The sequence below is a fragment of the Schistocerca serialis genome, chromosome 12 (genome assembly GCF_023864345.2).
Source record: "Schistocerca serialis cubense isolate TAMUIC-IGC-003099 chromosome 12, iqSchSeri2.2, whole genome shotgun sequence".
Classification (NCBI taxonomy): Eukaryota; Metazoa; Arthropoda; class Insecta; order Orthoptera; family Acrididae; genus Schistocerca; species Schistocerca serialis.
Window position 1 is genome coordinate 100,985,803 of NC_064649.1, and position 7,745 is coordinate 100,993,547.

General features: G+C 45.2%; 1 pseudogene; it reads right to left on the minus strand.

The window, feature by feature from the left end:
• Positions 1–6,809: 6,809 nt before the first annotated feature.
• Positions 6,810–6,927, minus strand: LOC126428679 (5S ribosomal RNA; annotated as a pseudogene).
• Positions 6,928–7,745: the final 818 nt, after the last annotated feature.

Consider the following 7,745-nt stretch of genomic DNA (forward strand, 5'->3'; position numbering starts at 1 on the left):
CCATTCGCATTTTACTTACAGATACATGTAAAAAAAAAAATTCTCCTGGTAGATTTTTGAAGCACGCCACTTCTATACTTCAAATTTGTACAAACCGGTTCAAACCTTGCACTAAGGGAGATACATGGATAAACTCAAAATGAATTTTTTTAGTCCAATCTACACCCGTTGCCGAGATACAATGGTTTAAACTCGAGCGAAACGCCGCACGCAAAAATCGTTCTTAGGTAAGCTGAATGCGCGAAAGCGATTTAAATTGAACCAAATAAATAAAAAATGTATTATTACGACAAAATTGAAAACGATTTCAGTTATCTAGTTTCTTTCGGATTTTACGTGGAAAAAAAAAAAAACATTTTTGTGAGGGTTTTTTTTTTTTTTTTTACATGCGTCCCTTCTATGTTTCAAACTTGTGCGTATTGCTTCAAATTTTATTATAACAAGGTAGACAAATGTAGGTAACCAATCGTCCTCCTGTTGTTTTATGATAGCCTTATCCGTTGCCACGATATAAGCAACATTTGTTCGAAATACGATAAAAACATACCTGATCAGTCGGCGCCTATGTCAACAAAATTCTAATTCGGTTGCCAAACTAGTGTCAAAATCATGGTAGAGTAAGAGCTGGGAAGCAAAATGAAATGCTCCTGTCACAGCACAAAAAAGGCGAATATATCTTGGGCAGAGTTTAGGATAATAAGAGGGAAACTAACCTTTCGACTTATCGGACAGCTTCAAAGACATTTAATCTGAACTTCTTGAGAGATTCGCAATGAGTTAACCCTACTTCCCCAGAGCAAGAAGCGCTCTCAGCTGCAAGGTGGTGGCGCAGCTGCATCTTGCAATTTATAGACGAAAATTCCTGATCCTGTGTCCAAAAACCAGAAAATTTGCCAGCAATAGTAAATAGTGTACAATATCATATGGCTGAAGAGCATACATGATATAGCTGAAAAATTTCTCGGGCGTGGGTGGGGTGGGGGGGGGGGGGAGGTTATTTCTGAGTTACTTGACACGATGCATCATAGTACATGACATGGGTACTAATACTAACTGGTATAAACGCACAAATGTTAAGATGTTTTGATTTAAATGTCTTTGAAGCTGCGAGGTAAGTCAAATAATACTTCCAGTTTTTCCATCCTTAACTCTCCCCAGGACATATTCGCCTTTTTTTTGTGCTACGATAGGAGCATTTTCCATTCTCGTTCTTAACGTAACTGATCGTTGCGCTTGGCCACTGTACACAACGAAAACACTGCCAAGGTGAGACCAACAAACTGTGTGTACAACAGGTTTTATTCGTTGTTTGTGGGTCACCTAACCATAGAAAAGTCGTAGTACGGTGAGGGATCTTGAAATCCAAGTGAAGACCGAGATTAAAAGTTATCTATTTGCTCTACTGATTGACATAAATCACAGCAGTATCAACGGATTGTAAGGTTCTCTAAAACTCCAATCAAATTATAGAATTCACCTAACTCTGTGAGGAGGTAACAAAAATGTGTAGAAGATTGTATGGAGAAAGTGCAATAACATCTGATCAAAGTCAACGATACAAGATGCCACAAATTCAGCAACGCAAGTTGTCTGCAAACAATTAACGAGCTGCTCATAATATAGATAGTAGTACCGCAGTTTGCCACACTTTTGTCGTAATTAGGTAGCGTGCGCCATTCAACACTAGATTATGTTCGACAGTGCTGGACGAATCCTCATGTGGCGAGAGGTGAAGAATATGAAATGCATCCAGGAACACTGCCGAACACGGTAGTTTTGGTGGTCCAGGAGTTGAACAAGGCACACACACCGGTCAGTGTTATTCTCACATCGTATTGCCTCCCCATGTACGTCTTTTCAATGGTGCATTCGGCCTTGATTTCATTTTTATGGATGACGAGGAGCGACGGCATCGAGCGTTCGGGAGACGTGTTGCAGCACGTCCACCTGCACCAGGGGCCACAGAACAGACGTCAGCGGCGCTGGTGCAAGAGTCGACCGCCTTACTACAAGAAATCCATACCGACCCTTTGGCCAGCATGGGGGCACGCTGCAAAGAACGCATTACCGTTCGTGGTGATCACACACCTTATTACGAACCATGTCCCGGTATTTGTTATGTTCAACGCAGTCACCGCGTGCATTTTTATGATCTCACTGCGTATTTATTTCAGTTACTTTCTGTAGTGTACTATAGCAGTTCGTCCGGTTTATGGTAGAAGTTTCATTGCACTGTGTTGCTTGGCAGTGACGCATCATTCGAAAGTACTTTCATCCGTAAGTTTGTATACAAGTTTATTTTCGATAAAACCAATACATGAAAACGAGGAGTCATTAATACACGAGAACACCCACTTAAGATGCTTAGTTGAAATCTAAATCTACATCTACATACACCACCATACGGTACGTGGCGATGGTATCCCGCACCACTACCAGCCACTTCCTTTCCTGTTCCTCTTGCAAATAAAGCAAGGGAAAAACAGTTGTCTGCATGCCTCCATACACGCGCCTACTTCTTGTATCTTGTCTTCGTGGTGCTTACGTGAAATGTATGTTGGCGGCAGTAGAATCGTTCTGCAGGAAGGTTCAAACGGCTGTCTACATTTTTCTTACAGTGTTCATCGAAAACAACGTGGCCTTACCTGTAGGGATTCCCTTTGAGTACCTAAAGCATCTCAGTTATACTTGCATGTTGTTCGAACCAACCAGTAACAAATCTAGCAGCCTGTCTCAGAATTGCTTCGATGTCTTCCTTTCATCCGACCTCGCTGGAATCCCAGACGCTCGAACAGTGCTCAAAGAATGTGTTCTATACGTCGTCGCTTTTGAAGATGAGCTAAATTTTCCCAAAATTTTCCCAGTAAACTCAAGTCGACCAATCTTCTTCCCTATCAAATTTCTCACGTGCTCGTTCCATTTTATATCTCTTTCCAACGTTATGGCCAGATATTTAATGAAGCAGTGCACTACTAACATAATATTGTTTTCGAACAGTACTTGTTTGTTTTTACTACTCATCTGCATTAACTTACATTTGTCTACATTTAGAGCTATCCGCAATTCATCACACCAATTATGAATTCGTCTCAGTCAAATGGCATATGTCTCGATAGACAAACAAATTTTAAAAAATCAGTGCAGCATGCAAAAAGGCGTTGTACCGCAAGCTGTTGCAAATAATTTTTAATGGACATTGTAGTGGTGCGGCCCCTTACTGCAGATAGCCAGCAGTTTTTACCTGTTCCTCACATCGGCGCCTGAAGAGACTCATGGAGAGTCATTTTTTTTTATGCTTAATAAGCGAATGGAATCGAGAAGAAAATCGATAACATCGCTACCCTCTCGGGCAAGCACCGTGCAGTGGAGTGCACATCAAGTAAATGTAAACACGCCTATTGTAATGGCAAAAGAGATTCGGCTTCAAAGTCCCCTTACGAGCAGCAACAGCCAGACCCAACTGTCCCCGAGTATCCCCAATCGCCGCAGGCACACTCCTCGCGGCTTATTTTTTCCCCGCAGAACCGCTCTCCCCCCTAATTGCTCCCTGCTCTTCGCGTGTCTCAGTAAACCGCGCCCAGTGTATGCCAACTCGCGCTTCCCTCCCTCTCCTACCCGCCTGTTGGTTTCCTTCTGCAGTCGGCACCCCTGCTGATCCTTATTCCTTGCAGCTCCCGCCTTTATGCCATTTGGTTGCTCCTCCTGACTCGCCTCCTTAGCTTCCAACCCCCTCTCCCCCCTTAACGTGGGGCAACCCCTGTTGCCGCCCCCTCCCCCCGCCCAACTACAACCTTTCTGCACTTTTATTCGGGATTCGTCGCTGTTTAACGCTAAGTTGTTTTTAAGTTGCGCAACGGAGCGAAGGCAAGAGAAAGGAAAAGAGCAGGGCTCCCCAGTGTGCACCACCCTCCTCCTCCCCCCCTTTCCCCACGGGGGCAACGCACGCCTCTAATTGGACGCCCTCGCGCGGCGCGCTCCTTTGTTATTGGCAGGTTGTTGCTCCTCGTGTTCGCGACTAATGAGCGTGTTGCGGAAGAGCCATGGGGGAAGAAAGGTGGCCAGGTACTTCCCCTTCCCTCTCCTCTCCAGTCCCCCTCCTCCTCCCCCCCCCCCCTCCCCCAAGCCTCCCGTGGATGTGCAGACATGTCCCTCACTCTTTTCTTTTTTATTCCCAATCTTTCGCCAGCTGCAAACCCTGTTGTCCAGAAGATATCGACCGCCAGACGAGGCAGCCTCACTGGGAGCGCTAACGATGTAGCACCAGGTGTCACGTCGATTGCCCGTAAACAGTCAGGAGCTTTACTGTTCTGTAGACATGCTAACAGCCTGCACTACAGTCTACGTCATGTAGGAAGGCGCTTCCGCGCAGACAGGTAGAGCGGTGGGGGTCTGTGGAAACGTGGCGGCAGAGACCGGGCGAACAAAGTCTGCGTTGCGAGATCGTCTTGCTGCAGAGAGCAATTTGATTCATTTGCCTGCCGTACATCATATTGTACGTAGAGGCATACGTGAAAATAATAAATTTTAAAACCGATATTGATCAATCGTGTACATGAGAGATGTGCTGACAAGGCTGTGCCTGCTGCTCCACGGCTTCGGCGTCACATCGGAGAATAGCTGACACAGCTTTGTGAAGGCACCCAACACAGATTTTCTCAAAAAGACGACTGTCTAACGACAAGATCATCGAAACTGGTTGCAATATTTGTAATTTTAGTATTGGTTAAAAACAGTCTTGGCTGCAATCTTAGTTTAACGAAGGCGATGTTGGTCTGATATATTTGACGATGCCCTTTGGCTACACTGACTAAAGGATTGTAAGAAATACCAAATTAAGGTATTTGCTCTTTCAATAGGTGATCTGTTTATACATGCTTATAGGTTATCCAAGTCTGCACAACGCGATCGCGATTCTTAAACAGATGTATTTGTTCTCTGTTTTCTATGTAGGTAACCTAAAGATGTATAAATAAGGCGAAACGCGTCGTTGAAAAATAAAAAACTAAAATTGCAACCAAGACTGTTTTTAACCAATACTGTTAAGCACTGGTTTTCTGCATGCCACATATGGATTGGAAGAATTTCTATTTGCAATTTTAGAGCGAATTTGACTGTGTTATAAGTAAAATAGTAATACACAACAAAAATAACTTCAAACACAAACCGAAATCATTATACACGAACAGAAAAAAATTGCAAACACCAAGATGAAGTTTTGCGACGTAAGCGAAAGTTTGTAGACGTGTTTTTACATGTGAAAGTTGATGCCTTTAAAATTTGGCACCAGTGTCGCATAAAAGTGGCGTTAGTAGCGCCAGTGTCAGAACGCAAATCAGGATCCTTTTAAATACAAGCTGTACGGTTTGTGAGGATTAGTTACCTTTGAGCCGGGACGTGGAGAGTTGATGTTACTCAAGAATGCCTTTGAGGCGACAAAGACGCCCGTAACACGACACTGAGTTTGAACGAGCTCATGTAATAGGGCTACGAGAAGGCAGATATTCCTTCTGCGATATTACAGGGAGGCTTGCAGGACTGTTGCCACTGTAAGTGACAGCTGGTAGCGGTGGCCACGAAAGTGTACGGTCTCAAGAAGACAGGGCTCCCGACGGCTATGCGGCACATACTGCTGCTGTAACCCAACGTGTTCTGCAGTGCGTCGTGTTCGGCATATGGCACTGGCACATCGTACAGCACCAATCTGAGCAGCAGTTGGCACTGGAGTGACACAACGAATTCTAACAAATCACTTACTTTACGGACAGCTCTGAGCCAGATCCCTGTAATGTGCATTCCAGTGAACCCAAAACGAGAGCTCATTGGGGGAGGGGGCAGGGTGGAGGCCTGTTGTGTTTTCTGAGAAACCTGGTTCTGCTTCAGTGCCAGTGATGGCCACTGGTTGGTTAGGAGGCGGCCATTTGATGACCTGCAACCTACCTGTCTGTGTGCTAAACACACTGGAATTACGCCCGAGGTTATGGTCTGGGATGCCATTTCATATGAAATCAGTAGCACACTCGTGGTTATCCCACTCACGTTGACTGTAATACTATATGTCAATGTGATGATTCAACCTCTTGTGCTGCCATTCATGAACAGCATTACAGGTGGTGTCTTCCAACAGGATAACGCTCGCACACATACTGCTGCTGTAACCCAACATGTTCGGCAGTGTCGACATGTTGTTTTGACCTGCTCGATCACCAGATCTCTCTCGAATCAAGCACATATCGGACATCATCGGAGAAAACTCCTGCATCACCCGCAAGCAGGATTAACTGCCCCTGTATCGAGTGGCCATGTGCACCATGCATGCAAATCCATACCATAAACAGACATCCGGCACTTGTACGGCGCAATGCACGCACATTTGCATGCTTGCATTCAACATCATGAAGGTTACACCAGTACTATGTACCTTCATCTCATATTTGCAGTAGCGTATTTCGCGCTTACAGTAACCAGCAATTTTGCAATGTGAAATCTGTTACCTAGACAAATGCGCTTCCAAAATTTCGTTACTCTACCGTCATTATTTTTCGGTGCTCTAATTTTTTTTCCGTCAGTATATTTTCTCGACACCTGCTACTAAAAAACTAAACTCCTCCCGAACAGGCCATGAAGGCCCAACGGTACTAACCGGCCGCCGTGTCATCATCAGCTCAGAGGCGTCACAGGATGGCGAGACGGAGTGGCATGTGGTCAGCACACTGCTCTCCCGGCCGTATGTCAGTTTCCGAGACCGGAGCCGCTACTTCTCAATCAAGTAGCTCCTCAGTTTGCCTCACAAGCGCTGAGTGCATCCCGCTTGCCAACAGCGCACGTCAGACAGTATGGTCACCCATCCGAGTGCTAGCCCAGTCCAACAGCGCTTAACTTCGGTGATCTGACGGGAACCGGTGTTACCACTGCGGTAGGGCCGTTGGCCGACAACTACTTCTACCTACTCCATAGAATATTTTTTTAATGTGTGATTTTATAAAGCGTTCGTGTCGGTGTGTTTGACTACAGTTAACTGCAAATCACTGAGACGAAAAAAGAGGAACTCCTTGTAGGAAAATACTATCATGTACATGGCCAGTATGTTGTCATATTTGTCGCTGCCACCAAGTATTATAGCGTAAATTAGTAAATTAGAGGGAGGGAGGGAGGGAGAGGGAGAGAGAGAGAGAGAGAGAGAGAGAGAGAGAGAGAGAGAGAGAGAGGGGGGGGGGGGATGGAGGGAGAGACCTACCATTTGTGAAAGTGTTATAAGTCCAGTAAATAAACCACCTCGCCTCTTCTGAAGCACCTGACACATTTATTTGGCAATCACAAGAATATGTTTACCGATACAGATTTACAGTTATACTGCTGCAAGAAAATAACATCTTAAGAATAATTCGGTCGCCCTGTGAATGAAACTGCATTGTCGTGAAGAATAGCAACAGCACAGCATGAAGCAGAGAGATTTCGCCGTTTAGTGGTAACTCGTGACTATGGCCCAATCCATATGCCACTGTACGGAACGGCCTTTTGCAGGTACCACACACCAAATGTGCATTGCACGCAGTGCCTTTGCAGTGGTCTTTAAAACTAGTTGAGATAAACATGCATTCACTGACAGCAGAAACTGCTGGCTGTCACTGACAAGGCGTGACACTCCTTCAGCTTGTTACGTGACCGCGAGTGGGTCATCATTCCCTGTAGACACGTAGAATAGACAGCGTTGCCACACCGACAAACTGGGGCACTTTAATCATGGG